This window comes from Pan troglodytes, chromosome 3, assembly GCF_028858775.2.
Source record: "Pan troglodytes isolate AG18354 chromosome 3, NHGRI_mPanTro3-v2.0_pri, whole genome shotgun sequence".
NCBI lineage: Eukaryota > Metazoa > Chordata > Mammalia > Primates > Hominidae > Pan > Pan troglodytes.
Genome location: NC_072401.2, coordinates 119274911 through 119299599, shown reverse-complemented (window position 1 = coordinate 119299599; position 24689 = coordinate 119274911). Strand labels below are relative to the sequence as shown.

General features: G+C 34.5%; 2 long non-coding RNA genes across 2 annotated transcripts in view; one reads left to right on the top strand and one right to left on the bottom strand.

The window, feature by feature from the left end:
* Positions 1 to 7249: 7249 nt before the first annotated feature.
* Positions 7250 to 24689, bottom strand: part of LOC129143761 (uncharacterized) — a 35562-nt gene continuing 18122 nt past the window's right edge. The window contains exon 2 of the long non-coding RNA XR_008547600.1: positions 7250 to 7739. This is a non-coding gene — a long non-coding RNA (uncharacterized LOC129143761). The remainder of the gene's footprint in view (positions 7740 to 24689) is intronic.
* LOC107974383 (uncharacterized) overlaps positions 15097 to 24689 on the top strand; it is a 162067-nt gene continuing 152474 nt past the window's right edge. The window contains exon 1 of the long non-coding RNA XR_001717096.3: positions 15097 to 15167. This is a non-coding gene — a long non-coding RNA (uncharacterized LOC107974383). The remainder of the gene's footprint in view (positions 15168 to 24689) is intronic.

Below are 24689 nucleotides of genomic sequence, written 5' to 3'. Positions count from 1 at the left end.
CCCAAGAGGATGATGTTAAGGAGGAATAAGAAGTCCGAGAAAAGCTATACAAATTAAACCTTTTAAGTAGTTTTGTTGTGACAGGAAGCAGAGAAAGGTTAGAGTAGCTAGATGTGAACAAGAGTCTAAAGAAGGACATGCTTTGGGTGAAGATACTTAATGTATCAGTTATTTTACTGTTGGCTGTAACATACAATTGAAGTTGGCTTAAGCAATAAAGAACATTGAATGGTTCATGTACCTGAAAAGGTCCAGAATTGGGGGCTCCAACTATATTTTTCTTCAGCTCTCAGTTCTGCAGTTTTCGATATTTTTCTATGCACTCAGTTTCGGCTTTTATCATAGTAACAAAACAATAGTATCTGATCTTTTTTATCTTCACAGCATACATTTCAGAGTGAGAGGAAACAAAAGTCCCAACATTTACCCTGATTGGAGCCACATAAATTGAACATAATTTCCAGAGGGATTTCATGAACTAAAGTGGCTGAGGTCTTGGTTCTTTTCACATCCCCAAACAATAACTGTGTATAAGTGAATAATGTGACCTGAATTGCTTACACTCTGAAGGTGAAGGTAGGGTTCAATCTCATCCAACATTTGACTGATGGACAATGGGGGTGGAAAGAATGATTAAGTTTCACAACCCAGTACATTTGCTGTGTGTGGTGGAAAAGAAGCTACAGGAAGAAATTAATGATACAATAGACAGTAGAGGTCATTTGTGTGTAAGGCCTTCGAAACCTAAGAAGGGTGCTCCAGAGCACAGGGGCAGGGGCTGGCATGGAATGGGACAAGGCTTTCTTTATTCACTAGGTTAGGAGGAAGGGAGAAATCGTGGCTGGGGAAGAGAGTAGCTGGCTGCATGTGGGAAGACGGAGTTCCTACATGACGGCTTTTATTTTCTCAAAAAAGCGTGAGACAAGATTATCAGTTGATGGTGGAGTAGGCAGAGAGGCAGAGGAATGAAGAGGCAAGAGGAGGAGGTGTCAAGTCATCATCTTGGAGAGTGTGAAAGTGAAATGTGGGGGATACACAGAATGAGGGAAAAACTGAGAACCACTATCATATTTCTATTTTTGTTTAGGAGAACTGAAATTCTCCTAGAAACTCACGTTAGCAAACTTGAAGTGATTATTTATTCTCTCTTTTGTTTTTTACTTTCCTCACTCCTAATTTCTAAAAACGATATTCCTTAGGATTTTATTTTTTTAGTATCCATTTTTTGGTCTCCCATCCCACCCTCACTCCTCTGGTACAGGCTGTCACCATTGCCACAGGGGGATTATTGTGGCAGCTTCAGTAGAAATCCCATATTCAGACTCTTCCTTCCTTGATCTAATCACGCTGCTGTCAGAATAATCGTTCTAAGTACAGCTTTTGTCACGTTGTTTCCTTGTTCACTACATCTACCCAAGTTTCAAAGGTCTTTAGATTAGGTCTTCCTTATATTTTTCCCCTCTATTTTCCAATATAAACATTTCTAGTTCTGTCAATCTAGTCTTTTCCTTAGAATTTAATGTCATATCATTTTCTTTTTTGTTCTGTGTTCACTCATGATCTCCTTGCTGGAACTCACAAACTTGACGTTTTTACTATGTCAAATTGCATTCATCCTTTAGGACTTTATGTAGTGATGTAAATATTCTTTATCTGCATAGTCATATGTAACTATCAAGTACTTGAAATGTGGCAAGTGAAGAAGTTATGTTTAAATGTTATTTTATTTTAATTAAATTTAAATTTAAATGTAAGCAGCCCAGTGTGGCTAGCAGCTACCGCATGGACAGCGCACCTTTAGGATCCACACCTTATCCCACTGCTTCCCTAAAGCCTTTCTGGACAACTTAACCACTTAGACCTTTGTAGCCACCTTCTCAGAAGTCCTGCAGCTTTCGTAATCTATGCAGAACAATTTTGTATTTATTTCTATATTTTCTTACTTTCACGTATTTACATTTACCTTATTTCTCTTTTTTTCTCTTTTATTTACAACATAGAACTCATAGCATAACCTTTGGTATATGCTTACTGAGGTTTGAGTTATTTTTATGTAAGGGGATGCTTGTCTCCTATTGAAGCAAAATAAAAAACCAGAGATCAAAAATAGAAGCATTCTGCCAGGCCAACCTTCTAGCAGGAACGGAAATTCAAAATGGCCTCTTCTCCTTCTTGAATTCTTTTCTCTCTTTTGGGTTGCTCCCACATTTATTCCTGCCTGGATAAATTAAAATATCACTGATGTTATTTGCTTTGCAAAGACTATTTTCTGATATACAGTGCAATAATACTTTATTATTATTAAGACAATAGTGTTTTTACCACTGCTCTGTGGGATGTTAAAAGTACATTGTTACTTTTCCTCTGGAGTTACTCAAATGTGTAACATTTTCCTGGAAGTTGTGGGACTATTTGATCTTAAGTTACGAGTCTAAATTGTACTCTAGCAATTAAACCTAAAAGTCTTTTAATATGAAGACATTCAGCTTTGTAAGTGGGAAGTAAAGGGGCAATATTGCTGATCTGGAGTGAAGTTAAATGGATTATTCAGTCATTCTGTTACTACCCCTCTTCTGAAGGGTTATTCAAATCTACTCACATAATACATGTATTTTTCTGCAGTGATTAGCCCACAAGCATTCAGTTGAAAGAAATGTAGCATTCTTCTTTTCCCTCCAATGGGAAGCTGGCCTTCATTTATGCAAATGATGGCACTCATGCTGGGGGCTCACCAGAGACCCTGACACAATTGCATCAACAGAGATATAAATCCCCCCACATGCCTGCCTTTCCTATTCATGAAGATGCTTCAGCATTCAGTAATGTTCATTTGCATGTTAACACTGGCAAAAAGTATTCCAAACATAAATGTCCAACTTTTCAAATGGGAGGAGGACAGGCAGCCAGGAAGAGGAGAAGGGAGGAGGAGAAGCCTAGGACAGACAATTGAGCTTGATTTTGCCTTCTTAACAATGAGAGCCTAGGAACAAAATCAACTTGCTAACTCACCTTTTCTGAAGAATAGAAAAGAGTCAAGCCATTTGCCCCCTTCCAGATTAGGCAACTTAACTTTCTCCCAGTGTTTTCTTAAACTTGTATTTAAACTCTTTCAAACTTGTTTATAAGGTATATCAACTCAAATACCCACTGTGTTTAGCACATATCAGAGTTCATTCCTAAGAATCAGAGTTTTATCTTTCTCATTTGCTTCCTCATGGGCACTTCCTTATTATCCCTTCACACACATACATGTAAACCCTCTATCAAGTAAATAATGTAATGTGCTATATGCCATACATCAGTGTTCTGGATAATGACAAGGTGACGTGACTTGGCTAAATTCTATTTTATTTATAATGACTAATACTACTCTATGGCATATGGAGTCCTCTGAATGATTTAAATGCTTTCACTTCTATTACACCATATGAATATAGATGCAATGAAACAATAAGTACATAAAATGCAATAGTTTATTCACTTAAAAGCAAAAGTTTTGGGGGCTTTTAGGAAAAAAGGGATACTTCAAGAATAGTAGAGCCAAATAGGATATTTAGTTGAATTGTTTAAAAAAACTCTGGAGGAGAAATCAGGACAAGAACAACAAAAAAGAATGTTAAAAGGATAGTAGTTGAAGAGAAATCTGACATTTAAACCTAGGCCCCTAATGGTGCCCATGGCAACTCTTCTGACAACTGGGTTTAAAAAAAAAAAAAAGACAAAAAATCTATTCTCTTCTTTGCTTTCAAGGATAATCCTTGCTTTTTATTTTTTCTTCCTGGGAACCATGACAATTTTTTTTTTCTCTTTTGGGACCATGCAGAACTTTCTTTTATAATCGACCTAATAAATAATGGAGGGTTAATGTCCTTTAGACAACTAGCTGGGAAATTTGATCTTCCCAGAACACATTTTTACACTGGTGTACAAGCACAGAATTATGTGATCTGTGTGCTGAGAAGCGTAAGTAAAGTTAATTGTTTTATATTTAGGATTTATGCTACTTTACTATTATCAGGTGGAATAATACAGCGTGAAGATGAGGAATATATTTAGATTTTTCTTTTGAATCCAACAAGTGGAGGTAATCATTCTCTCTCTCTTTTTTTTAAAGGTAAAGTTCTTATCTATTCTTCTGGCATTCAGGTATCTCTAGTTGTATCATTGCCCAGGATTAGGTAAAAATAGTAGGCGTACATTGAAGGTATTACATTTACCTTCTCATTTCAAATATAATTTCCAAGATGAGACTCATTTTTCAATAATTCTTTCACAGCATCAGAATTGCTTCGCATTTAGAGCTGATGCCATGTGAGCCTAAACACTGGGGTGGGAACAACTATTTACAGGAAGATAGTGTTGCTACTGCCCAATGGGCCTCACTGCTATTTTGCACACAACTTGCTCAACATGGTTTTCTTTTTCTTTTTTTTTTTAAGTAGAAAATGGAAAGGATGGTCACATTTTTCACCATCTTGTTTGCAAAGCACAAGTCTGAATTTTAGGAATGCCAGTTTACCCTTAAACTTGTTTTTGCTTTTAAGATAAAAATGCTCATACTCAACAAAATTAGTACAGTTTAAGAATACAGATTGCCCATTTTATGTTTTGGAGAAAAATTTCCAGGAAGATTTAATGTCTGTAAAGGATCTTCCTGTTCATAATTTCCCAAAATATTGAGATTATTTTCTGAAAAGATTAATAATCCTTTAGCAGTAAGGATGTTTATTGAGCATGGATTCTGTGCCAGGGCCATTTTACATAAATTATTTCTTATCCTCTTGACAGATCTATATGATAATATTTTATGCTCATCTTTAGGTGAAGAAAAATAATAAGGAAGTTGTCCTGTCACATAATTCAAATGCAGTTGAGCTGGCATTCAAACCCAAGCCTATCTAAATCCAAATCCTCACACTCCTTTTTATACCTCATCTGACATCTCAGAATCGGCACTATAAATCCCATCTCTCTTCTTGAGCAGATAAATTAAAGCACACTACGAAATAGATTAAAAAGGATGTTGCTTTTTGTTTTCTTTTCCTCTACAATTTTGTTGTTGTTATTGTTGAGTTCATGACTGGAAAAGCCTAATCAATCATAGGGTGTGGAAATGGCAGTTTTCTTCATAAGAATGTCAATGACCAATTTGCCTCTTCATCTCTGATATCAACTGCACCTGACATTTCCTAGCAGAGGGCTAAAAATTAACTAGTCACAACTATGAAAATGAGAGAAAGATACTGGGCCATGAAAAGTTGAGCAGCACAAACAGAACTGGTTTTAATGATTATATAAAAATATATACATTGCAAAATAAATGCTGTGTTTGGAAATGGCCATAGAAATGTGTTGCTCAGATCACTTGCTTTGGGGATCACTGGTGACCAACAACCTCAATCATTGCTTCTCTGTATTCACCACTCTTTCATGCTGAGGTGACACTTTCTCCAGGCGGTCTCAATAATTAACTGAGCACTGTGGGGATACTAGTGCAGGTCTATTCCTGCAGGACATGGGACTCCTCTAATGGCTGGCTGTAGCTTGAGGACTCCCCATGGGCCCAGTTGAAACGTTCTCTGAGCTGCTATGAGATTCTTTATAACCAATCTTGGCATCTGCTTCTTGGAGGACTCAAACTGACATATGCGTCAAAGTATTTGAGGCTGGAGATTGCACACATTGAATATGTGTTTACATCTCATGATACTACTGTTTGTTGCCAGTGTTATCCTAATGATCTAAAGAACCATAGATCTTTTGTAACTAAAAGCATACCAATGAATTTAAATCCTGGTCTTCATCAACATAAGTGCCTTTAAATAACTGTCTATTTGTATAAAATCAAATTTTGGATGAAAGGATTAAGGTTTCTTAAAGGAATACACCACAGTGTTTACTAAATTCTCCATAGACTGTATATGTAGGCGTATATGACCATGATGAGCTGAATAAATATTCGATAATCAAACTTACCAGTAAACAAGGCTTTAGCTCTAGAATTATTTAAACAATACACTGAGATTTTTCTCATTTGAACTTCAGTGTCACTATCCCTTTGGCCTAAGCACCGTCTGAGTGCCTTCCCTATTGGAAACCATATTTCTACCTGATCCAGTTAATATTCTTAACACTAGCCTGTTAGTCCCCAGTACAATTCTTCTACTGAATTTCTTTTAAATTTTAACCTTAAATCTAATGATCTTTCTCTATACTAATCACTTACGTAGTGTCACTAACTCTGCACCTAGCTGATTCCTCAAACAGTATCTTTTTCTCCTGAAGGACTGGGAGAGGAAGATGTAAATTTTCCCTTCATGAGGAATTGGTTGACTAAATTGTTGATCAGTCCAGGGAAGCAAGTATGTTCAGTTCTGTAGCTGTAAGTTTATAACAGTTATACTGACAGCTGATAGGTGCTATAGAATAATGTCTCTAAAGTTATACAACCTGGTAATTCTAACTCTCCCACTTATTAGTATTGTGACTTTAGAAGTTTATAAATCACTTTAAGTCTTAGCCATCCGCAAGTATCTGTTTATAATAGCATCTATTCACAGAGTTGTTATAATGATTGCATCATGATCTACGTAAAGTAAGTAAATCTTACACATAGGAGATCTTTAATGAATGTCAATTATTATTATAATATGTTATAGTTCAATGTGTCCAAAAATAAATACTTGACTTTCCCTGATCCAGATTTTTTTCCTTCAAAGTATGCTAAAATGAAAACACATCTCCTGTAAATTAGGAAATTAAGTAACCATAAAAATATGAGTTTGCTATATTACTTATTCAAGTTCTGGGTTTGCACTGAAGTTTTGCTTTTTACTCTTGTTTATAAGTGTATATTCCTATAATGTGATTGTCTTTAATTAAATGCACATTTCACCCATTTTAGTAAAAGAAGGTAAATAAGTACATTAAAACATGGCAAAATCTACAAGTGGTTCTACCTGAAAACCAGGCTGAAGATAAGATGGTATCTGGGATTCTTCAGCTCTCAAAATATAACATGTGCAACTTCTTTTAGTAATTATACTAATTGTGGAATTTAAAATACTTAGTAATCTCTTGTTTAAAATGAATGTAATGAGAAATATGATTTCCTCTCACTTGAATTTCTTATTCCTTTAAAATGTGTCTTTTCCTCATTGCATTAAAATGTGCAGTTAAGCTTCAATGTTTTCTCAAAGCAAATTACTTTTCAGTTATGTAAGAAAGAAATAAAACATTCTGGTTGTGCAAAGTTTCTTGTCCACAGCATTTATGACATTTGAGAACAAATACTGGGCTGAATGGGACTTCTGGTTTGTATATTGCACCTTATTTGGTGGCTCAAGATGTCTTTTTGTGACACCACTCATACAAAAGTATCCAAGTGATCTGTCTTTGATAAAGACTGTTGAATAGCAAGTGGGCTACAGGTAATCAGTCAATAGAGCTGGAGTGAAGACAGAGTGAACTTTCAAGAGCAGTTAAGAGTTCAGGTTATTTTCCTCCTTCCCACTTTAAATACTCCACCTCCTTCACATGGTCCTCTCTTATCTCAATTTCTCTCCCATTTTGTTTCTTTCTCTCCCACATCTCCTTTGTTACCTAATCTTTGGGGTGGAAAATGAATCTACAAGAGGTGTCAGAATTTTTCTTTGTTGTATTCTGTCCAAAAGGTTTTCTGGGTTTTTATTTTTACTTTCATGTTAACTGGAGCTGTCCTTAGAATTCCAATGAGTAAGCTAAAAGAGAGAGAATTAAAGAAAAAAAGAGATTAATATTTTGTTTATTTTTTGTTTTTATTTGTTGATTATGGAAGCATTTAGACATACAGAGTGGAGAGAATAGTACTATGAATTCGTGTGTTGTCATTACCCAGGTTAAACAATCACCGCTGTGAATAATTTTTGTTTCATTTACCTTTCTCTATTTTCCCTCTGTTTTTGATCCTGAAGTATTTTAAAGTAAAACCCTGACATATTATTTCGCCATTTAAGTACGTCAATAAAGATTTCAGCAGATAAGGACTTTTGCTTCTGTCGATGATGGTACTCTGAAAAGCGGAAAACAGTCAGTATAATATTCTTCCATATTCTATGATAACCTTTCACACTAAATATATTGCGTATAGTTGTGAAAAAACCTTGTTTTGTTCTCAAATACTGACAGTAAGGTTTTCCTACTACTTATCATGCTAGCTATATTTACTATTTAATGAGAAACCATTTAGAGGACCTGAAATTCTATATTGATAAACTCCCTGTAGGATAGAAATGGTTTTCTTGTTTTGTAGTTAAAGCTATTATAATTTGGGGTCCTAGCAAATGCAATAATGCAGGTGTGAAATGCAGCATGCAGCAGCATGTTTACTCTTCTTTAAGTCCTAATGTCATTAGTAAGATGTTTTAAAAAATCCTTCCAAAGAGTTGAACCTCAAGAGGAGAGACAAAAAAACAGGACAAATGATGTGTTCAGAGACACAGGATCCTATTTGGCGGGCTATGTAAAGGGTTCATGTTTTACTCCTAAAGGTAGAGGGGAGAAGGCTGTCTTGGAGGAGGGAAGACTAACACTAGTCCTAGGAAAGATGTCACTGTCATGCTTACTCCAGCCACAGTTAGTACAACTAATTCCCAGCTATTGTAGATATAATGACCAATTGCACATAAGAAAACACAGATGAGGTTTTGATCTGTTTTCTTTCTGAGTTATTGATAGCATGTGTTGGTAGGTCAGTAAACTGACCCCTGACCATTGCACTCACTCTAAAGAAAGAGTTATAGCACATGTAACCTCTGGGCTAACACATGTTAATCTCAACCATAACTGCAACAATGCTGGCATTTCTGTGCCTGTTCAGGATCATGTTCATTTCTTTAAGGGCAAGGATTTTATCTCTTTTTGGTACGTTCATCTAATCTTGAGTCCCTGCTGGATGCATATTTTTTACTGGCTACTTCTTAATAAATTCTTTATGTCAAGTTTCTCTTCACTACATATCCTTCAAAGGATAGTAGGGTGTTTATCCTGTGGCTCTACTTTTCTATTGCCTTTTGCTCATTTGTTTAGTTGGTTATAAGCTTTTATAGAAGATACATTTTCATGACTATTTTATTTATTCCAAATTCTACTCAAGAGCCTTTTCCATAAATCTGTTAAGATTAGAATTAGAATTAGAATTAGATTTGATAAAGAAGACATTCACCTCTCTTCTCCTTTCCCTAAGGATACCTCTGATGTCCTTGACTCTTTCGCTAAAATATTTCAAATGTGCCTTTGCTTAATAAACTTAACAATGAGAAGTTTTTCAAAATAGTCTATTTCATTATTGAAAGGCTTAATTTATTAGAAAATCATATTTTTTGTATAAAACTGCCTCTGTAGCTTATACCCACTCATTTTTTTTTCACTTGGGAAAACCCTTTAGATATCGGTAGACATTTAAAATATCCCTTAACTCAGGGACGTGTAATACAGGTTAAAACTCCTACTAAGTTTAATTACTGAAAAGGATCTTTTTGTGCAAAGCTACTCTCTTGTCTGAAAGATTAAGTAAAATTAAATTTTTTTATACATTAATAAAGTAAAAAAGTAACTAAAACAGAACAGAGGGGAAAAAGAGAAAGAGAGAAAGCTTAAGTTTCATCCTTCTATGCATCTCCATAATGCTACCTGAGTGTATTCATAATTGAAGCTAGATTCACCAATATAAATATTCACATACAAAATAGATGTCTTTGGAAAGTTGAAAGATAAAAGTCGATTTAAAATACCAAGAAGTAAAAAAAATTTAGAATGCTGGCTTTGTGAAGAAGATTATTTATTTCTAAAGATAAAAAGAGTTATACTTTATACAAACTACACATCTGCTATTTCTTTTCTTTCTAGCTTCTGAGATTTAAAAAATTTTTAATATTTTATATCTTTGTCTTTATATTTTCTCATGATACCTTATATAGGGATTGAAACATTGGCATTTAATGCTGTTTTGTAAATGATTAGTGATTGACCATTGTCCACCACCAACAACAAAAATGGTCATATTTAGCAAATCATGACTGCATTACATTTTTATTCTTAATTTAAGAAATATCTATATTTATTTTCAAGGGAGAAAGCTAGACTTAATGAAAAAAGTTTCAAGAGTTCTAAATCTTTAACAAACAGAATGTTGCTCAATTTCAAACTGTTTTGAAAGAGGTTGAATGTAGAGAAGTTTAATAAAGTCTAGACTCTTCCGTTTTCTTCTTTTTTTGTAACTAAAGAGGAAAGCTTAAATCACATCTTAATATCAATATGTGGCTCAAGGGGCCAAGAACATTACAATATTTGAAAAATAACGTGAGCTCAATCTATCCTTTTCTTTGTAGCTTCTGATGCAATCAGGAAATGATTTAATGTGTTCCTGTCATTAATAATATAACAAGCTGTAACTAGAATGTACTGAACAACAATCAATTCATTTTGTTTTATTTCAAAATAGGGAAGAGAATGAAAAATAGAGCTCTCCAAATTGCTTAGTAAAATAACTACCCTTTCAAACTAGCAGCTTTCATTAATTCAGTACATTGGCACTGTGGAACTCTGGTGACATTTAGTAGCTCATTACCTTTCTTGAGAAAAAGTAAAAAACAGTGGGGTTATGTTTGTGTTCTTTTTCACTTGGCCAGCAAGCTATTTTTAGTGTAAATTATCCATAATACAAATGCATATCTTTAATCTTTGTCTACTTTTGCACACTTGTATTGCTTATTTATATACTTCATTTATAACATTTTCTTGAAATCTTGGCAGATATTTGCTTTCAGGACAAGATTTATCAAATTTATGAACCCAACACTCTATCCTCTGTTAAGGTAAAACCTAGGAGGAAAGACAATTCATACTGGGTGAGAGTGATTAATTTGTTAACAAGATTTAGTGACCATTTGTCTATCTTTACTGTGTCTCTAGTCAGAGTTATAAACTAGCATAAGATAGATTTAGTGACTATTTCTCTTTTTCAACTTGACTGTGTTTGTCATGAAAATTCTTTTATCCTAAGGGAGCCTATGCCTTTTCATTACAACATACAGTTTAATAATAAACAGAGTGTTTAATAATATTTCATAGAATAAATAATAAAATATCTTTGGTAAATAAGTGATGAAAGTACTTTATACATATATTTGGTTTATAAAGAAACTGGGGCCTAGAAGGAGAAAGAGTGAAAGAATTTATCCTTAGAGTTCATCCTTTGAAGACATCACTTACGGTGTCTGGCAATCTGTTCAATTATTTCTCAGCCAGTACAAGCGTGTCTTCTACAGTGAAGACAATAAGTGATTGAACAGTTCTATTTAACAATAGTCCTCTTAAGTTACTTTCTGACAAACTGGAGCTATGAATAATTAGTTGAATTTTTCAATACATCACAACATGATTACTCCTTAGCGATAGTGATTCACATATTATTCCCTCACACACATATCTTAAAGGAAATACTAAGGAGAATGCGTTTTTTAAACTTTATTTTATAGTTTCAACTCACACACAACTTGGAAAATTTAAATTAATGATACCATATCTAACATAAAACCTCTAACAAATGCAGAAAATATTCTACTTTTATATCTAGGGAGAATCTTCATATATCAGTTTTTTTAAAAGATATTTCAGAAGCTGCCTCAATGTGTGTGTTTGTGTTTGTGTGTGTGTGTGTGTGTTTAAATACAAGAGGACTTCAAAAAGTTCATGGAAACTGAAATTAAAAGATAAAAATAAAAAAATATAACTTTACTTCTCAACATAAGCTCCATCAAGTTCAAGATGCTTTTTGTAGTGATGATATCAGTCATTTATTCCATTCCTAAAGAGCCGAGGGTCCTGAGAATTCTACATGTCAATGGACTCCTTTTTACATTATTAACAGAGAAAAATGAGTGCCCATTGAAAGTTGTTTTCATATTAGAAAACAAAAATAACTCAGAAGGAGCCAACTCAGGACTGTAAGGTGAATGCCTAATGATTTCCCCTTAAAACTCTCTCAAAATTGCCCTTGTTTGATGAGAGAATTGAGCATGTGCATTGTGGTGATGGAGAGGGACTCCCAGCAAAGCTTTCTAGGGCATTTTTCTGCTAAAGCTTTGGCTAATTCTAAACACTTATAACAAGTAGATGTCACTGTTCTTTGGTCGTCCATAAAGTCAACAAACAAAATGCCTTGAGCATCACAGAAAACTATTGCCATGACCTTTGTTTTTGACTGGTCTGCTTTTGCTTTGACTGCACCACTTCCATCTCTTGTTAGTCATCGCCTTGATTGTGCTTTGTCTTCAGGATCATATTGGTAAAGCCATGTTTCATCTACTGTTACAATTCTTCAAAGAACTACTTCAGGATCTTGATCCCATTTGTTTATTTTTTTAAATTTAAATTCAGCGGGGTACATGTGTATATTTTTTACATGTATATATTGTTTTATAGCGGGGATTGGGCTTCTAGTGTACCCATCACCCAAATATTGATGGGTACACTATTCTATTATTTCCATGGATCCAGTGGATCCATGTGTATCCGTTGTTTAGCTCCCACTTATAAGTAAGGATATGTGGCATTTGATTTTCTGTTTCTTAGTTTACTTAGGATAATGGAGTCCAGCTCTATCCTTACTGCTGCAAAGAACATGATTTCATTCTTTATAATGGCTGCATAGTATTCCATGGTGTTTATATACCACATTTTCTTTATCCACTTATCTGTTGATCGACACTTAGGTTGGTTCCATGACTTTGCTATTGTGAATAGTGCTGTGATAAACATATAAATGTATGTGTATTTTTAATATAATATAATGATTTCCTTTGAGTTGATATAAAAATAGAAAATTGGATTTAAACTAAAATGCTTCTTCACAACAAGAGAAATAATCAACAGAGTAAATAAACAACATGCATAATGGGAGAAAATATTTGCAAATTATCCTTCTGATGAAGGATCAATATCCAGAGTCTACAAGGAACTCAACTCAACAAGAAACAAACAACTCCATTAAAAACTGGGCAAGACACTGAACAGGCATCTCAAAAGAAGAGATATAAGTAGCCAACAAACACATGAAAAAATGCTCACCATCACTAATCATCAGAGCAATGCAAATTAAAACTTCACTGAGATATCATCTTACATCTTCAGAACAGCTATTGTTAAAAGTCAAAAAACAACGCATGTTGGTGTGGATGCAGAGAAAAGGGAATGCTTATGTGCTATTGATGGGAATATAAATTAGTTCAACCTCTATGGAAAACAGTCTAGAGATATCTCAAAGAACTAAAAACAGAATTACCATTTGACCCAGCAATCCCACTATTGGGTGTCCACTTCTTTAAAATTTCCATTGAAAACTCTGGTCTTGTCTGCAGCTGGTCTGGGTGCAAAGATTTTGGCATCCATCAAGTGGAGTTCACGCAACTTTAATTTTTTTAGTCAGAACTGTGTAAGCTGATCCAATTGAGATGTCTATGGTGATGGCTATTGTTTCTGCTGTTAACACTGGTCCTTTTCAATTAGGGCACAGCCAAAATTAATTTTTTTTCCTCACAAATTGATGTGGGTGGTCTGTAGCTGTAGTCATCCTCTTCAACACTATCTCATTGCTTCCTAAAAATGAGTTATTCATTTGTAAACTGCTGATTTCTTTGGGGGCATTGTCCCAATAATCTTCTTGTAAAGCATCAGGGATTTCACCATTCTTTCACTTAAGATTCATCATCAATATGCTGTTTGTTCTTGCTTCAATTTTAGCAGAATTCCTGTTGCCCTGATAGAAGCTGCTTTCACACTGATGTCTTTTTCTTCTTAGTGCTTCAAACTAGATCTTGTTCAGAAATGTGATAACAATAACTTGTACAAGTTATTTTGGTGCAAAAAATTGAAATTTATGCACTTTTTTGTTTGTTTTTGTTTTTGTTTTTTTGAGACGGAGTTTTGCTCTTTTTGCCCAGGCTGGAGTGCAATGGCACGATCTTGGATCACCACAACCTCTGCTTCCTGGCTTCAAGCGATTCTCCTGCCTCAGCCTCCAGAATAGCTGGGATTATGGGCATGCGCCACCATGCCCAGCTAATTTTGTATTTTTAGTAGAGACGGGGTTTCTCTATGTTTGTCAGGCTGGTCTTGAACTCCCGACCTCAGGTGATCTGGCCGCCGCAGCTTCCCAAAGTGCTGGGATTACAGACATGAGCCACCGCGCCTGGTCCCTGGGTTTTTTTTGTTTTTGTTTTTGTTTTTGTTTTTTTTTTTTTTTGAGATGGAGTCTTTCTCCGTCACCCAGGCTGGAATGCAGTGGCGCAACCTCAGCTCACTGCAACCTCCGCCTCCCAGGTTCAAGCGATTCTCCTGCCTCAGCCCTCCAAGTAGGGCTTATTCCCATGCTTCTGGGAATACAGAAGCATGCCACCATGCCTGGCTAATTTTTTGTATTTTTAGTAGAGATGGGGTTTCACCGTGTTAGCCAGGATGGTCTCGATCTTCTGACCTCGTGATCTGCTCACCACGGCTTCCCAAAGTGCTGGGATTACAGGTGTGAGCCACTGCACCCAGCCTGTTTTTTTGTAATACACATTTTCCATGAACTTTTTGAAGACCCCCTCATATATCAGCTTTATTGCAGCATAGTAAAAATGCTTTTAAATGTATTTGCAAATGTTACAACAATGGGAGAGATTTTCATAGACTTTCTGTTCCCTGCTGAGTAGGGATGTAGGTAGAAAGGATGGTCTTAAAATTTCAAAGCTTTTAATATTATTGTTTAAAACTAGGTCAATTATTAACTTATGCTAAACAAAGCAAGATTAATGAAACTGAAAAATTCCTTGAAGATATTAATAAAGTATTTTTATTGTATTGTTTTGTTTCAACTCCACTCTTCTTAACTTTCCAAGAGATTTTCAGGAAAATGTTTTTCTTTTCTGTATAATGCATATTAGTAGCTTATAAATTCTCTACCAGTATTTAAATGGAGTACACATATTCTGGATATTAAGCTTAAAAATAATATTTTCAATAACTTGTGTGTGGTCAAATGAATATTCACATGACAAAAATGTCTCTACTCTTTCATTTCAGTTGCATCTTTTCAACAAATTTGACTCTCTCCCTACAAAGGAAAGTTTGTATCAGCTACTGAGAAGGTAATATGTTCTCTATGATATTTTCTAGTATTTTCAACTATTGATGTCAGTAATATGCATATATTATATGCTTCTTAAAATATGGCTCTGACTATATTATAAATTTTCAGAATTTGAATTGCTAGGTTAATAATATGCAAGCTATTCTTCAAACAAGTTGAATAATTTACATTGCCAGCAGTAAAAGTGGAGCATGCCTGTTTGCCCACAGTCTGATTAACACTGGTTAATATTCATTTAAGCCAATTTTGCAATTGGCAGATTAGAAAGGTATTTAATTATTTCAGAAATTATATTTTGAGCTTATTTACATTAATAAATTGCTCCTTTATGGTATTTTTCTATTTTTTCTCTTGAAAATCTATTTCTTATTGACTTGGAATTTATACACATACACATACTTTTTTTACATTTTTTTTTTTTGAGATGGAGTCTTGCTCTGTCGCCCAGGCTGGAGCACAGTGGCACAATCTCAACTCACTGCAGCCTCTGTCTCCTGGATTCAACAGATTCTCCTGCCTCAGCCTCCCGAGTAGCTGGGATTACAGGCACACACCACCATGCCTGGCTAACTTATTTTTAGTAGAGATGGTGTTTTGCCATGTTGGTCAGACTGGCCTCAAACTCCAGACCTCAAGTGATCTGCCTGCCTTGGCCTCCCAAAGTGCTGGGATTACAGGTATGAGCCACTGCGCCCAGCCACACACACAATTTTTTATTGCTTTTTAGTTTGATGGTGTTATTAAAATTGTATACTATTTAGAGATCTTGACAGCGACCCCCAAATTTATCTTCATGTTCTCTTTCAGAACCTGAAAAATTACTTACAAATAAAATCACAGGAACTGGTATATCTCTACAGATTCCTCATGAAACATTCAGACATATCTGTTTATGAGATACACAGAAGTAAAGAGAATCATTACACTACGTTTAAGTAAGCTTTTATTGAAGAATAATATACATATATTGTGCACAAGTCATTAGTGCACAAATTCATAAATTTTTCAAAAGTAAACTATCATCCAGGTTAAGATAAAGTACATTTCACATTTTTAGAACCTTAAAAGCCCCTTTTGTGCTTTTTCCAGTCACTACTTCCATAAGGAGTCATCACTATGGGGCTTATAGTATCAGAAACTGATTTCCCTTTAGCTTTACATAAGTTAAATAATAAAGTGTGTAATCTTTCGAGTCAGGTGTTTTTCATTTTACGCTATGTGTATGAGATCCATCTTGTTCATTGATTGTTATGTGTAGTTAAAATTCTTTTATTTTTATTGCTATAAAGCATTCCTGTAGATTACTATAACACATTTATATATCTCCTATGCAGATTAGAGATAACTGGTAGGTCTCAGTATTGGCTTTGCAAACAGAACTCTTAGGAACATTGTTGTATATGTTTTGTGGTAAGGACATGCGTGGGTTTGAGTTTTATATATACTTAGGAATTAAGCTGTGGAGTCAAAGCATTCATGTATATGTTTGGCATTAATAGCTACTGCCAAATCGTTTTCTAAAATGGTTGTATCAGTTTACAGTCCCCGATATGAGAGACCCAGTTTCTCCACATCTTTCAAATTTCTTGATGTATTCATTTGCAGTTGTTGTGTAACACATTACTGCAAATTTAGTGGTTTAAAAAAATATATGTTTGTTATTTTACAGTTTCTATAGGTCAGAAGTTAGAGAATGGCTTAATTATATTCTTTTTTCAGGGACTCACAGGCTGAAATTAAGGTGTTGGACAGGCTGTGTTCTCATCTAGGGGCTTGACTAGGAATGGATTCTTTTCCAAGCTGTTCATATTTTTGGCAGAGCTAATTTCTTTGTAGTTGTCTAATTCTTGACAGCTTGCTTCTTCAAAACCATCAATGGAGAGAGTTTTTGCTCTTACTTCTAGACCTTTTTCAAAAGGCTCACCTGATTAGGTCATATCCATACAGAATTATCAACATGGTGAAACTCTGTCTCTACTAAAAATACAAAAAAATTGCCCAGGTGTGGTGGCGCATGCCTGTAATCCCAGCTACTCGGGAGGCTGAGGCAGGAGAATTACTTGAACCTGAGAGGTGGAGGTTGCAGTGAGCTAAGAACATGCCATTGCACTCCAGCCTGGATGACAAGAGTGAAACTCCATCTCAGAAAAAAAAAAAATAGGTTTGGGGGTACATGTGAAGGTTTGTTGCATAGGGAACATGTGTTTTAGGATTTGTTGTACATATTATTTCATGACCCAGGTATTAAGCTCAGTACCAACAGTTATCTTTTCTGCTCCCATCCCTCCTCCCACCCTCCCTGATCAAGTAGACCCCAGTGTCTGTTGTGTCCTTTGTGTTCATAAGCTCTTGTCATTTAGCCCCCATTTATAAGTGAGAAGAGCTGGCATCTGGATTTCTGTTCCTGCATTAGTTTGCTAAGGATAGTAGCTCCATCCACATTCCCACAAAATACACAGTCTCATTTTTTATGGCTGCATCGTATTCCATGATGTATATATACCACTTTTTCCTTATCTAATCTGTCATTGATGGGCATTTAGGTGATTCTATGTCTTTGCTGTTGTGAATAGTGCCGCGATGAATATTCACATGCATGTACCTTTATGGTAGAATGATTTATATTCCTCTGGGTATTTACCCAGTAGTAGGATTGCTGGGTCAAATGGTAGTTCTGCTTTTAGCTCTTTGAAGAATCACCATACTGCTTTCCATAATGATTCAACTAATTTACACTCCTACTAATAATGTATAAGTGTTCCCTTTTCTCCACAACCTTGCTGGCATCTGTTATTTTTTTGGCTTTTTATTAATATCCATTCTGACTGGTGTGAGATGGTGTCTCATTGTGGTTTTGATTTGCATTTCCCTAATGATCAGTGATATAGAGCTTTTTTTCATATGCTTGTTGGACGCATGTATGTCTTCTTTTGAGAAGTGTCTGTTCATGTCCTTTGATCACATTTTAATGGGGTTATTTTTCTCTTGTAAATTTGTTTAAGTTCCTTATAGATGCTGGATATTAGACCTTTGTTGGACTCATAGTTTGCAAATATTTTCTCCCATTCTGTAAGTTGTCTGTTTACACTGTTGATGTTTCTTTTGCTATGCAGAAGCTCTTAAGTTTAATTAGATCCCATTTGTCAATTTTTGTTTTTGTTGTGATTAATTTTGGTGTCTTTGTCATAAAATCTTTGCCTGTTTCTATGTCCAGGATGGTAGTGCCTAGGTTATCTTCCAGGATTTTTATAGTTTTGGGTTTTACATTTATGTCTTTAAAATCCATCTTGAGTTGATTTTTGTACATGGTAAAAGGAAGGGATTCAGTTTCAGTCTTCAACATATGGCTAGCCAGTTATCTCAGCACCATTTATTGAACAGGGAGTCTTTTACCATTGCTTGTTTTTGTCAGCTTTGTCAAAGATCAGATCGTAGATGTGTGGCCTTATTTCTGGGCTGTCTATTCTTTTCCATTGGTCTATGTGTCTGTTTTTTACCAGTACCTTGTGGTTTTGGTTACAGTAGCCTTGTAGTATAGTTTGAAGTCAGGTAACAAGATGCCTTCAGCTTTTCTCTTTTTGCTTAGGATTGCCTCAGCTATTTGGGCTCTTTTATGTTCCATGTGAATTTTAAAACAGTTTTTCCTAGTTCTTTGAAGGATGTCATTTGTCGTTTGGTAGGAATAGCATTGAATCTATAATTACTTTGGGAAGTACAGTCATTTTAGTCATATTGATTCTTCCTATCCATGAGCTTGGGATGTTTTTCCATTTGTTTGTGTCTTCTCTGTTAAGAGGGAAATTTATAACACTAAATGCCCATATCACATGTCAGGAAGATCTTAAATTAACAACCTAACTTCACAGCTGAAAGAATTAGAGAAGCATGAACAAATCAACCCCAAAGCTAGCAGAATTAAAGGATATAGAGACATGAAAAACCATTCAAAAGATCAATAAAACAAGGACTTGGTTTTTTGAAAAAAATAATACAATAGATAGGCCAGTAGCTAGATTAATAAAGAAGAAAAGAGAGAAGATCCAAATAAACACAACGAGAAATGACGAAAGCAATGTTACTACCAACTGCACAGAAATAAAAACAATGATCAGAAACTACTCTGAACACCTCTACACACATAAACTAGAAAACCTAGAAGATATGGTTAAATTCCTGGACACATACACCCTCCTGAGACTGAGCAAGGAAGAAATTGCTTCTCTGAACAGAGCAATAACAAGCTCCAAAATTGAATCAGTAATAAATAGCCTACCAACCAAAAAAAGCCGGGGACCTAATGGATTCAGAGCCAAATTATACAAGATGTACAGAGAAGGGATGGTAGCATTCCTACAGAAACTATTCCAAAAAATTGAGGAGGAGAGATTCCTCCCCAACTCATTCTATGAGGCCAACATCTACTTGATACCAAAATCTAACAGAGACACAACAAAAAAAGAAAAATTCAGGCCATTATCCTTGATGAACATCAATGAAAAATCCTCAACAAAATATTGGCAAACTGAATCCAGCAGCACATCAAAAAGCTAATCCACCATCATCAAGTAGTCTTCATCCTTGGGATGCAAGGTTGGTTCAATACATGCAAATCAATAAATGTGATTCGTCACATAAATAGAATTAAAGACAAAAGCCACATGATTATCCCAATAAACACAGAAAAGGCTTTTGATAAAATTCAACACCCTTCATGTTAAAAACTCTCAATAAAATAGGTATTGAAAGAACATAACTCACAATAATAGGAGCCATCTATGACAGACCCACAGCCAGCATTATACTGAATGGGCAAAAGCTGGAAGCATTCCCCCTTGAAAACCAACACAAGACAAGGATGCCCTCTCTCACCATTTCTATTCAATATAGTATTGGCAGTCCTAGCCAGAGCAATCAGGCAAGAGAAAGAAATAAAGGATATCCAAACAGGAACAGAGGAAGTCAAGCTATCTCTATTTGCAGACAGGATTCTTATCTAGAAAACCCTACAGTCTCGGCCCAAGAGCTCCTCCAGCTGATAAACAACTTCAGCAAAGTTGAAAGATACAAAGCCAATATACAAAAATCACTGTCATTCCTACACACCAACAACAGCCAAACCAAGAGCCAAATCAGAAAGGTGATCCCATTCACAATTGCCACAGAAGGAAGAAAATACCTGGGAATACAACTAACTAGGGAGGTAAAAGATATTTGCAATGAGAATTACAAAACACTGCTCAAAGAAATCAGAATAATCTTTTCTAATAACTTAAAGTAAACAGATTAGAGACCTTAACTATCTATACACAATGCATTCACTTTTGTCATATTGTATTAGAACCAATTTACAGATGCTGCCCATACTTTAAGGTTGAGGATTACACAAAGTCCATAGATACAAAGATACTGAACTCATGGATCTTAGAATTCTGCCTTCCACACTTAGTTTTGTTTACTTTTTAATTTTAGCCATTTTGGTGACATTGAGTTTTGGTTTTAATTTCCATTTCCCCGATGTCATGAAATTGAGCACATTTTCATATTTCACTGTCCATTTGTATATCCTCTTTTGTCAAATGTCTGTTAAAGTCTTTTGCCCGTTCATCTATAGGTTTGAGTCTATTGCTTATGGACTGAGAGGATTTCTTTACTGTTTCAGTGGCATGGTATAATTAATAATAATAATTAATTTTAATGTAGTTTTTCTTATAATTCATTCTTTATGCCTAGTATGTTTTGTAGCTTATTTAATTAATACATTTTTGCCTAACCCAAAGTCATGAATTTTGTCTCTTATGTTTTCTTCTAAAAGCTTTCCCTTTTACTTTCCATAATTCATATTAAACAATCTAGAATTGATTTTACAATATTGTGTTAAGAGTTACTTTTACTATGTAGATATCCTCTTATGTAAATGGCACCAGAGGAATCAGTAAATGGCAACAGAATCAGTAAATGGCACCAGAGGAATCAGGGTTGTAGTGTGTCAACTCACTTTTTAATGTTTTTCTGCCTTCTGATACCTACACTCCTGTCATCCTCAGAGCTTTTGCAGCTCTCTAATACCTTTAAACAGATAATTTTTGAATTTTATTTTGCTTTTGTAACTGTTCTAGTGGGAACCATGTCTTTTTGTTTTATTATAAATTCGTAATATTTTACATATTTATAAAGTACATGTTATTTTGTTACATGCATAAAATATGTAATTATGAAGTCAGGTATTTGAGGTGTACATCATTTTGAGTTATTTCTCATCTCTATGTGTTAAGAAAAATTCAAGTCCTCTCTTCTAGCTAGTTTAGAATATACAATACATTGTTATTAACTATAGTCACTCACTTTGCTGTTGAATGATAGAACTTATACCTTTCATTTAACTGTTTGTTTATATGTGTTAACCCACCTGTCTTCATCCCATCCAACCACACTTCCCAGCATATAGTATCTATCATTCAACTCTCTATTTTTGTGAAATCAACTTTTTTAAACTCATAAAAATGAGTGAGAATATGTGATAGTTTTCTTTCTGTGACTTGATTATTTCACTTATCATAATAACCCCAGTTTCATTCATGTTGCTGCAAATAACATGATTTCATTATTTTTTAAATGGCTGAATAGTATTCCATTATGTATATGTACCACATTTTCTTTATCCATTCATCCATTGATGGACATTTAGGTTGATTCCATGTCTTCGCTATTGTGAATAGTGTTGCAATAAACATGCCAGTGCAGGAATCCCTTTGATATATCGATTTATTTTCCTTTGAATAGATAACCAGTAGTGTGATTGCTGGAGCTATGGTAGTTGTAGTTTTAGTTCTTTGAGAAATCTCCATACCGTTTTCCATAGTGGTTATACTAACTTAGTTTCCCACCAACAGTTTATAAGAGTTTTCTCCACATCAGCACCCGTATGTTATATATTTTTTGGCTTTTTAATAATAGGCATTCTGACTGATGTAAGATAATACTTCATTGTGGTTTTGATTTGTGTTTCCCTGATGATTAGTATGTTGAGCATTTGTTCATATACTTGTTGGGTATTTGTATGTCTTCTTTTAAGAAATGTCTATTCATGTCCTTTGTCCACTTAAAAATTGCTGTTGTTTGAGTTCCCTGCATATTCTAGATTATTAGTCCTTTGTTGGTTGAATAATTTGCAAACATTTTGTTGCATTCAACAGATTAGTACATCACTCTGTTAATGTTTTTTTTCTTGCTATAGAGAAGTTCTTTAGTCAATATAGTCTTATTTGTCTATTTATGTTGTAGTTTGCTATGCTTTTGAGGTCTTAGCTGTAAATTTTTTTGCATAGACCAATGTCTTGAAGTGTTTTCATTATAATTTCTTCTAGAATTTTTACAGATTCAGGTCTTACATTTGAGTCTTTAATGTATCTAGAGTTGATTTTTGTATGTTGAGGATAGGAGTCCAGTTTCATTCTTCTGCATATTGCAATACTACTTTCCCAGGACAATTTAGTTAAAAAGGTGTATTTTCCCTAGTATATATTCTTGGTGCCTTTGTCAAAAATCAGTTGGCTGTAAATACGTGATTTTATTTCTGGGTTCTATATTCTGTTTCATTGGTTCTATATTCTGTGTCCATTATTATACTAATACCATGCTGTTTTGGTTGCTATCGCTTTGTAATATATTTTGAAGTCAGGTAGTGTGATACCTTCAGCTTTATTCTTTTTGTTTAGGATTGTTCTGGCTCTTTGGGCTCCTTTTTTGTTCCAGATGAATTATAGGATTATTTTTTATATTTTGGGGGAAATGACATTGGTCATTTGATAAAATTGCATTGTAGTTGTATATTGCTTGAAGCAGTATGATCATTTTAATAATATTAATTCTCCTGATTCATGAGCATGGGGTAGCTTTCCATTTGCTTGTGTCCTCTTCAGTGTTTTTCATGAGTATTTTGTAGTTTTCCTTACAGAGATCTTTCACCTTGGTTAAATTTATTCCTAGGTTTTTTTTTCTTACCTATTGTAAGTGGGATTGCCTTGTTGATTTCTTTTTTGTTTATTTTATTATTTTGTATAGAAATGCTACTAATTATTGTATATTGATTATAAGTGTTCTGCAGCTTTATTAAATTTGTTGCAAATAGGGATGATTTGACTTCCTTTGTTCCAGTTTGCATGGTTTTTTTCTTTCTCTTGCCTAATTGTTTTAGCTAAGACTTTTAGTACTATGTTGAGTGGGGATGGTTAAAATGGGCATCCTTGTCTTGTTCCAGTAATTAGGGTAAATGATTTCAACTTTTCCTCATTTAGTTTAATGTTGACTGTGAGTTTGTCATATATAACCTTTATTATTTCAAGGTCTATTATTTCTATGCCTAGTTTGTTGAGAGTTGTTATCGTGAAAGATATTGAAGTTTATCAAATGCTTTTGCTGTGCCTATTGAGATAATCATATGGTTTTTGTCTTTCATTCTGCTGATGTGCCATGCCACATTTATTGATATGTGTATGTTAAACTATTCTTGTATTCCTCACATAAATCTCACTTGATTATGATGTATTATCTTTTTGATGTGTTGTTGAATTTGTTTGCTAGTATACTGTTGAGGATTTTTGCATCTATGTTTATCAGGGATATTGGCCTGTAGTAGTTTTTGTGGTTGTTGTTGCTGTGTCCTTCTCTGGTTTTGGTATGAAGGTAATATTGGCTTCGTAGAATGAATTGGGAAGAGTTCCCTCCTCTTTAATATTCTGGAATAGTTTAAGGATGATTGGTGTTTATATGTATATTAGAAAATGCAGTGAATCCATCTGGTCCCAGGCTTTTCTTTGTTGGGAGACTTTTAAATTACTATTTCAATACTACTAATTATTGGTCTGTTCAGGTTTTCTATTTATTCCTGATTCAATCTTGGTAGGTTGTATGCATCCAGGAATTTATGTATTTCTTCTAGGTTTTCTAATTTGTTAGCATTTAGTTGTTCATAATTGTCTCTCATGAGCTGTTGTATTTCTGTTGTATTAATGTCTCATTTTTGATCTCTTTGTCTTCTCTCTTATTTTCTTGGTTAGTCTAACTTGTGGCTTATAAAGTTTGTTTATCTCTTACATAACCAACTTTGTGTTTCATTGATTTTCTATTCCTTATTTTTGTATAATTTTAATCTGATTTTTATTATTTCTTTATTCTGCTAATTTTTGGTTTGGTATGTTCTTGCTTTTTTAGTTCTTTGAGTGGCAATGTTAGATTGTTTATTTTACCTCTCTCCGTTCTTTGGATGTAGGTGTTTATTGCTATAAATTTCTTATATTACTGCTTTTACTGTATCCCACAGGTGTTGGTATGTTGTATTTCTATTTTCACTTGTTTCAGGAATTTTTTTGATTTCCATTTTAAATTCCTCATGACCCAATGGTCATTCAGGGTCATGTTTAATTTCCGTGTAGTTGTATAGTTTCCAGTGTTCCTCTTAGTATTGATTTCTAGTTTTATTGCATTGTGATCTGAGAAGATATTTCATATGATTTCTATTTTT